We start from the raw sequence: 10670 nt of genomic DNA on the forward strand, positions 1-10670 counted from the left end.
TTTGAAAGTGTGGTTGGGAGTGAGCAGAACGTGATGGGAGAAGAGCAATTTTCATAAGCTAGTGAGAAAGAGGAAGTCATTATATTGTTGATGTGTTTAAACTTTAAACATAATCATTCATGGCCAATTTATAAAGATCCCTCAAAAGACCTTATAAATTACTGATAAAAAAGTCACCAGTCCCTCATAAATTGTAAAATTTAAATATATTGTTATTAATAACCGAAAAAGCTCTAAGTCGGGTTTTGTGAGTTTACATGGTCACAAAATTGGTTTTCAAATTAAATTTGCAAGGGCTTTGACCATCACAAGTTCCTCTTTCATTTCTAATAAATATCACACTCAATTCCTCTCATCTTCAATGGGTTAATAAAAGTTATTTTAATAAATTTGAAAATCTATTGTTAATAAAAGTTGTTTTACTAAGCAAACAATATCATACACACGATGGGTAGTGAAAAATGAGTAGTTACAACAAGTGTTATATGCATAAAAATATTAAGCGTGAATATGCTTTTAAGAAGTTAATATGTGATGATTCTATAGTTTCATTCAAGCACTTGTACTTCAGCGTTGAAGGTATTTTTCTATGTTTGTTTACTTTTTTTCTTTTATGTGTTTAGGCGATTTGTTTTGTTCTACCATCTTAGAAAATTCATAGAGGAGTTAAAAATAAAACAAAGTATTAATTTCTAATTCTCTTATAGTTTCAATTTTGTAAGGTAATAACTTCGTAAGAGTTATATTGTTTAGGGTTATTGTTTATTTTTGGGATTAAATCATATGTCATTGAGAGGTTGTTTAATGTATCAATTATGTATATAATTAAACCTCAATTATCTTTTTAATGGCTAAAGTTAACAATGTATGAATTACCTTTAATATTTGTATCAATTGTATTATGTGTATCTATGACCTAAATTTTCACTTTCCACGTTTGTTGCACGCATTTTCATTACCTCTATATCTTCCTTGAAAAAAAAACTTCCACCTCTTCCAAACCAACTAGGTGAAGGTTCACATGGGAAGGTACAATCCCTTCCCACCATGGGAAAATTTATTTCAGCCATTAGATTAAATGTGCTATCATAGACACTCAACATTAGATTATTTCTTTTACATCTTCCACAACCCTTCTCTCCTTCCCACCTCCAGCAACATCAAACACACCACCAGCTGCTTCACCGCCCATCATCTCATCCCAATTCTAATTCCCATCTAGTGCGAACCAGAAATGTGGAGGAGCCATCTCACTTTGATATCATATTTTCCTTTTCAATTTTCCTCCTAACCAAATTCTTCTTCTGTTTTTGTAGACAATATGCAGTAGGACTGGACATCGGTCGGTTTCGGTCGGAAATCGGTCTGAAACCCTCAACCCAAACCAAACCACGGTTGCTACCACATGACCCAATTCCACCCAACTAATGACTCGGTTTAGTCGGTTTCGGTTTAATCGGATAAGGCAGAAGATCGGGTGGGTTCTGTCGGTTTACACTAAAATGGGCAATTAAAATTCAGTCTAATTTTTTTTAACATTAAAACTAGTCTAATTTTTTTTAACATTAAAACTGTAAGCGGAATACTTGCATCAATACAATTCATGTCATTCACCAAATATTTATTTAAGGCCATTCCTTAATAATTATAGAACACCGCTTTTGGGTCGAGGCCATTAATACTATTGTAATATGCTTGCATCAATTCAAAGCACATTACAAACTAGCACAACACAGCCAATATGTATTAAACTAAGTCACAAGTATTAAGTATATTATATTACAGTCATCCAAATATAAGATTAAAACATTTAGTCATCTTCAATGTTGAATATGAAAACTGCAGTATGCGGATGCTCAACATGGTGCAACTCTGCAGCAAGGTCTGAAAAAAGAAAGAAAAAAAAAGTAAAGCTCTTTATGTAGCATAAAAATAAATTTGAAAAAAAAATAGAATAAACGTAAAAAACCAACCTGCTGTTTGCACAATCAGAATAGACTTCAACGATAATGTAAACAAGCATTGGATGATAGCTGATGCACCTCTTCTATGTGGCCAATCAATGTGCTTTGATGCACATCATGTGTCTCTAATGCACAGCCATTAGGTGATAGCTTCAATTCATATATTAATCCTAACAATAACCATGTAGATGAAGCTCAATTTAAATGAACAAAGTAAACTCAATAACATAATAACAATATAGTTTACTAAGTCTCACGTGTTCTTCTAAACATACTAACAGATACTATGCATCAGATTTAATCTAACAGAGAAGTATATAATGTTTCCTTGTTGTTTCCTTGCTCAAATTTAATCTAAACATAACCAACCTGCTGTTTCCTTGCTCAATTTTATCTAACAGATACTTATGCATCAAATTTAACAATGTTTTTATGCATCAAATTATCTAATAACATAACAGTATATATCAAATATCAAATTTAACAATGTCAGTTAGCCATGGACATACCAATATGTAAGCGTAAACCAGTTTGACAAGCAAAGCCAGCACCATGGAGCCAAGCAAAACTACCAGGTTCCACATCAACTTCATTATCAAAAACCATAGGCATGTGTTGTGTAGTACAAGTCACATTTGACTCCAAAATATCCCAAAAAAAGTCACTCCTGCAGTACATAAAATTACACTAAATAAATATATATACATATGCAATACATAATATATAAAATAGTAAAAAAATTAATGTTTTTTACCATTAAATGGAATTAGAGCCCAGTTGCTGGTGCAACACCAGCAGCAGGACCACCAGGACCAACAACTACTCCATTCAAGACTTGTCCAATTTCTAAAATGCAGGGAAAACAATATATGAGAAACAAGTCAAATAATTAAGCAATATCAAATACGCATAATAAAAATACGAATTTATTGACAAATTAATAATTTACCTGCCACAACACTTTCCAACAGCTCATACTCTTCACTCAAATTTAGATCTTTGAAGTCGATGATAGATGGTTTCAGCCAATTCTGAGTACAAATCAAAGCTTCCGCCATTTCCGGACTCAATGAGCTCCTATATGTGTCTAAAATCCTTCCCTCGGTGCTAAATGCACTCTCCGAAGCAACTGATGACACTGGTGTCGCCAACACATCTCTAACCATGGTTGCCAAAACAGGGTAACGAACACAGTTTTTCTTCCACCAAGTAAGAATGTTAAAGCTTGGATCATCGTTTTCTGGAGGGTCACTCAAGTATCTCTCAAGGTCATTTTGTGGAACAGTGGTGGTTTCTTTGGTTTTCAAGTGTGCTTTATAGGCATCTGCCCTTGCATTTAGGGATGGATTTTTGGGAACAGCAGGTTGTTCAATAAAGGGAAGAAAAGTGTTAAATATACACATACTAGATATAAAAATGTGAACAGAACTCAACCCATATAAGCATATAAGCATGTGAACAGAACTCAAAACGCAAATAAGCAACACTGATAGATATATCATCAGACATACATATACAAAACTCAACTCAGGCAGATAAGCATGTGAAAACTTACAATTGACACCAGCTCCATTTACCACATTCACAGCTGCAGCTCCATTAACCTCCACTGTTGCATCTCCGGTAATCCCTTCCATAGGTGCAACTTCGTTTATTTCCTCCATAGGCTCAGCTTTATACATACAATCAAAAAATAAAAAAAATTAATGACAGTTTATATAAATTCAAGAATTTGTACTCATTATTTTTTAGAAAAAGCATTAACTTAGAATATATTAGATATTGATCTATTTTGTGTTTATTGATTGATTAACTAAATGTTTATTGATTGATTAGGCAAAGTTGTTGTTTTAAACTCAAAGTAGTGAAACTGAAAGATAAAAAAGAGTTTTCTTCTTTAGTAGAAAATTATAGTATTACTTCTTCTACACAATGATTCAACTAGCCCATTTCTTCTTACTAAAAATCAGAGAGAATAGAAAAAACGTACCAATTCCTTGGCCAACAGCTCGTTCCCTTCCTTGGACATCTCCTTGATTGCTATTATGCCCTTGATCCATCTTTCAAGTTACAAACTATCTAAGCCTCCAAAACATAAAAAAAAAATTAGAAATTTGCTTTAATCACTTATAAATAATAAAATCATTTAACAATGTAAAATCTAAACAATAAAGCTTAGTAACTTATACCTTTTTATCAACCAGTGATTATCAACTTCCTCCTTAATCTACAAGTACTAAGTTGAAATAGAAATATAAAACATAGGAAAAAATGTGTTAAGATAAGAAATAACAAACAAACTAATTTAACCAGAAGTAAATAATGAGTAGATGTGTTCATCATAGACTGTTAAAAAAATAAACAATACAATCATAAGAAGTAACAATACTGCTTCTAAAAAGCCCTAAATCTATGAAAGAAAAACTCAAAACCCTAACTTTTTACCTTTGATCAATCAATGACTAACTTCATCTTCTCAAAACGAATTTGAATGATAGAAGCAAATAGAGTGAGAAGATAAACCTGGATCAGAAAAAATAAGAGTGTAAAACGAAGTCAACAAAAAATCAAAATGAAAAAGAAAGAAAAAAACAGAACAGTTACGAAGCCAGAACATACAAATAAGTTGAATCTACGCCGGAATGAATACGGATCTGGACGGTGAACGGAACGGCGTGGAGAGTAAGAGAGTTCTCAGTTCTGTGTGAAAGGCGCAGCTGAGATGAAATGAATCTAGGGTTTTCTCCAATGAGTGAGAATGAAAACAAGTATTAATACTAGGGGTGAAACGACATCGTTTAAACAAAAGTCTGATTATAATTTTTTTTTTATGTGAAACAACATGTATTTTTATGTAGGGTTGGGCTGGGCTACTATCTTTTCTACTGGACTGGATAATAGTGGATATATATAAAGGACTGGATCGGACGGTAACGGGTACCGTTGGCCCATAATACCTGGACCGAACCGATCCGTCACTCACCAGATCAAACCGGTCTGTTGTGACCGATTGACCCGCCAGACCCGATTGAACCGCCCGCTTCGGTTTCTAATGGGTCGGTTTGCACGGTTACGGGCGGAAATCAATTTCTTGTCCAGCGCTATGCAGATCTGTTTTTGTTAAGTTTGATAATACCAAATTTTATGCTAAATTAAATTTGTCCATTTGCTTGCTAAATTTATATAACCAAAATTGTTCAATGGTTAAACATATTCACACAACCCATATAACTGATACTGGAGTCCATGGGAGCAAAAACCTTGTTTTGATTGAAAATATACCAAAAACAAAAAATTAAACTTAAACTTAAACCTTGTTCTCCCCTCCATCACTTTTTTTCTCTACCCTTTTGCAGCGATAGAAATTTGAGATTACATTAGCGCCACCGCTACCGCCACCGCCATTAACGTAACCGCTTCTGCATATGCAACCGTCGTTCATCTTGCCAACAGTCGGCGCCAGAACCAGAGATTTTTCCTAAATGAACTTTGTTTTTTTAGTTCAATGAAACCATAATTCAGTGAGGAAATGGAAATCCAATGGTGGAGGCGAAGATTCCATTCATTAAGATCTAGATAGCTAAAATAGTGGATGTCTCTGATTTTGTTTTTAATTATTTTAACCACGTATGGAATTCTGGATCTGCGACTGAAGCTAACTGTGGATTTTTATTGTCGATGATTTACTCTTAATTATGGTTCTAATTTTTCCTTCAAATAGGAAATGTTGATAATTTTTCCTTCGGTTGCCTATTTAACATTGTGTTCCATCATCTCAAAAAAAAAAAAAAAACAAGGAAAATGATTTGTGCTAGTTAATTTGTTCCAAGTAATCACAGTGAGGCGAAGAGATAAAGTAATCACAGTGGGTCAATTGCAGATTTTCAGTTTTAAGATAAGTCTCATGAGGTTGAAGATGATGTGAAAAGAAAAATATAGTATGAGTAGACCATCATAAAATTTGTGTTCCTCTTTAATCTAATGGTGAAAACTGATTGACCCATGGTGGGAACATTAATCTTACTATAGATTGTCTACACTATATTTTTTTTTCACTGTCATCAACCTCTCATTTTATTGACAGGCTTAGCTTTCTGCTTCCAATAAGAGACAAATAACAATAATAGATTAATAGTATCAATACCCCCAGCCAACAAATTCAATGGCAAATGATAGAGATGATAAAATCATCTTCAAGGATAAGATGAGATCTTCAACATTTACTGCAGAAAACCAAAATGGAAAAATGGACAAAATCATAAATGTTTTAACCTTAAAAATTAAAAATTCCGTTGAACGTATAATGCAATATTTGATTATCTACGCCATCATGTGTTAAAAGCTTAAAAAAAAAATAACTTTTTTTCACTCCATTGATTTGGCCCCTTTTTTGCAATCCTGGAATATATTTTTTAATTAAATGTTGAACATTCCGTAAACCCAAATTCTCAAGAAAAACTCATTTCTCAGTACCAAATTTATCTAAAAACCCAAAACATCAATAGTAAAAAATTGCCGAAGCTTCCGTAAAATAAGATTGAAGCTTGTTGGAATCAGGAAAATGGGTTAAAGATAACTGGATTTAGAAAATGGATTAAAGCTCATTTGATTTAGGGACAATAGCCAAGATATATACTCTGTAATAACTTTTGGATTTTTGTGGGTTGGGGATTGAGAAGAGGATGAAGATGATGAGCATAAAAGATTTCGGCTGAAATCAATAGTTTAGGGATGGCTCTTGGAATCGGTGGTGGTGGGTCTATTGGTGTTTCATGAGAGGTTGAAGACAATGAGAAAAAAGATATAGTGTGGACAACCTATAGGAAGATTAATGTTCCCTTTTAATCTAATGGTTTAAAAAAACTTTCCCATGGTGGGAAAGGATTCCCCTTTCCCATGTGAAATGTCACCCTAAATCATGAGTGAATTTTTCTTATTGATAGTGATGAATATAAAGTGTCGTGTCTTGTATACATTCGTTTGAACAAAATATTTTTCTTTATATTTGTTTACTTTCTTTTATTTACGTGTTTAAGGTGATTTATTCTATTCTATTGCAAAATATTTTTGTCATACGAGATGAAGAATTGTTTTCTTTAGAAATTAAATGTCCAAATAAAATAGAGGAAATTTATAGTATACTTAAAAAAAAACTTCCTTCTCCCGTTGTAGTGAGCCACTAGACTAGTTTGACGAATGTGATTACTAATGGAAGTATAGAAAATTCAGTCAATGAAGAATGCATAGGCACTCATGGAAAGTGTATAATGATTTTATTCAACTCTAAGTTGACTAATGAACTTCTTGAGTTCAAACCTTATAACTCAACAAATCAGGTTAGTAGGAAACAATACTCGAAAATAATGAGAGGTCCAATAATACGAAGGGTATTTGTTAATGATGCAACAAGTTTGCAAATAGGTGAATTTAGTTTAGGATGCTACCTCATTGTTACATGGAAACCTGCATGAAGAATTGCAAGGTGTGTTTAATGATGTTGATAATAGCCTATGTGAAGCTTGTCAACTAATAGCTACTAACTCTAATGAACACCGTAAGAAGAAAATTGTCAAACTTTATTGGATTCCATTAGACAAACATGAATAATTATCTCTAGCACAATCAAAGCTACTAACCACCGTAAAATACCACCCCACACATTTTCAAAGAAAACACAATCAATGAAAGATGCTCAAAACTTTCTTCCTTTTTGTACCTACCTACACACAGTAAAGATTCATAATTTAAAATTCCACGATGGGCCAAAGTAACCTTAGTTGGAAGTCTGTTCCTCAATAAACGTCAAACAAACAAAGACACCTTCATATGAGTTGTTTTATTATACACTAAGTTCGGATAAATCAAATCTTCAACTATCCCAATTTGGGACATAAGCTGGTATATCTTTTTAACTGAGTAAGTATCATTGATTTCAAGTCTTGACGACCACCAACCAACATTATTTTACAAAAGGAAAGAAAGTAATTTAGAATGGACGACATGGATAATTTAAGCTACATAAGGCGACCTCATATACAAGTTATTACATTTCCATCTAAAGATCCAAATAGCCTATTTTGAATCCTTTCAATTAGAGGATACCAAAAAGATAACCTACGAGGATTACCACTTATTGGGAGACCAACATAAGTGAGGGGAGTCTGACCAACTTTACAGTTAAGCACAAAAGATGCCCCATCCAACCAAGACTGAGAGATATTGATCCCAACAAATAAACTTTTGAGAAAATTAACCTTGAGATCTAAAATAAGCTCAAAAAAGAAGCAAGTTGGCCTTAATAGCTCTAACGTTATCCCAACTTTTCACTCCTACAATCAATCTATATCATCTCTAATTTGATAACCTCTCAAAATGCCAACATTAACAGATGCACATCACATGGAGTTTAAACCTTATGCACCTATGAGAAACAAAAAAAGAGATAGTGAGTCTCCTCGTCTCAACCCATCTATAATTTTACTTCATTAATTGGGATCCCTTTAACAAGAATGAAAGCCAAAGTTGAAATGATGCATTCCAAAATCTACTTTCTCCATTTTTGTTAGAAGCCTCATTTTGATCACACACTCAAGTGATTCTAGTCAACAAAATCGTCAATATTTTTGAAATCTAATTTAAAATAACAACGATGCTATTTGCAGCGAACATGTGTATCGCGAATCATCCCGACGTGTGTTTACATAATTGATGACGTCATTAACATCCATAATTTGTGGAAAACAATAGGATAGTGACCAATCACGTTTGTTCGCAATGTATTCGGGACAACATATGTCGTTGTAAGTAGCATCATTGTTAAAATAAATTAGAGTTTTTTTTTTTTGTCTCATCTACAGTTTCATTTGCAATAAAAGTATCATCTAAAATTTGACACCCTTTCACAAAAGTGGATTGCGTCTTGGAAATAAATTTACCAATCACCTCCTCCAATCCATTAGCAAGCACCTTCACTACAATTTTATACAAACAATCCACCAAAGAGATAGACCTCAAATCAAAAAATGGATGTGGAGTGAAAATTTTGAGAGTTAAAGCAAAGAATGTGCAATTAGACCCTTTCAAAGTTTGCCAATAGCGTGAAAATTAGCCATAAATCACATTAACTAATTTTTTTAAGTCACCTAAAACTCCTTCAATGATCCAAAGTTAACCCCATCAAACCTATAACTTTTGTAGCTATCACCACCGTCGCACATTGCTTGATTTACCTCATCTTCACTAAAAGGGCGTTCGAGCAAACTTGCTTCAAATTTTTTCCAATTACTTATGAAATTACATAGTCAACTATTTAACAAAATATGATTAATTAAATGTGAAAAGTTGTATAATATTTTGTATTTAGCTCAAATGTAATTAGTTGTACCTATGTGGACTATTTTATTGTCTTTATAGGTTTGAAAACATTTTTTTTTTTGAAGTATATAGGTTTGAAAACATGTTGAGAGATTATAGTGATATAACTTATATTGATTTAATTATGTCTTTTGATGTTTAAGATTTTTTTGAGAGGAAATCATTTGATGTTTAAGATTAGTGTGAATATATTATGAGATATATATATAACATCACTTTATTATCACATCTCTTATATTTAATACTTTTTATATGCTTGAGTCATTGTTGGAATTGCGTTAGACTTTTCCTTACTCATCGTACTATTGATATATTAAATATAATCATCTGAGCATGAATTATATATGTCCACATCAATAATATTTTCTACAACATTAAGAGTTTATTTTTATTTGACTTTGGTTGGTATGTACTTTAACCACAGTTGACATTCTAATCCTAAAATTCGTATGCTTTCAATAATTGACCACTTCTATTTAAGTGGGAGAATGTGATACTCATGAGTTTGATTTTTACTGGTAGGAAAATAAAACATAATCAATTGACGATTTTTTTACTGGACTTTGTTCTTGATAAACTATGATGAGTTGTCTTGTTCAATTAATACCACATCAAAGATCATTGTCATATTTTTTTCTTCTTCTAACAAGCTAACAAAATATGAAAATCAATCTAATAGAGAGCAGTATTCTCTCATCTAATCTTTATTGTTCTCTAACACTATAATTATTTTGTGGGGGCCATTCAGGTATCAAGCTGAAATTTTTAATTCTCCCCAAGTATATGATACTTCCTCCGTTTATATATATAAACTCTCTTTTATCTTTTTCACATTTCTATTTAATATAAGTTAGTATTATTAACTAGGGTATGCTATACATCTTTTTTGGTGGTGTCTGAGGTATGAACCCCGAACCTTGCATATATTATGCATTGTCCTTACCAACTGAGCTAAGCTCACAAGAACATGAGTATGTCATGTCTTCTAGGTCCCTGAATGTTGTGTTTGCGAGAATTGGTTTTGCCATCCAAAAAGGTCTAGCGGCGTCTTATTGCCCGCTTGCCTTCTATTCAAGTGTAAATAATGGTTTATATAATTATATTTAGATACATAATTTTAGTCAAATATGTGCTTATATATAGACACGGAGAGAGTAATATAGAACGAGCCACAATCTAGCAGTAACTGTTTGATCTTGTTATACTATGTGGTCTATAGAATTTCAACAATTAAAACATTGTCAAAATTGCATAACTGTCATATCCAGAAAACCAAAACCCAATTAAACCAAAAAAGAATAAATTCAATAATCAAACGTGTTGTTAGTATTC

Source organism: Medicago sativa, chromosome 4 (assembly GCF_051527215.1).
Source record: "Medicago sativa cultivar Bolivia chromosome 4, Bolivia_mono, whole genome shotgun sequence".
NCBI classification, from domain to species: Eukaryota; Viridiplantae; Streptophyta; class Magnoliopsida; order Fabales; family Fabaceae; genus Medicago; species Medicago sativa.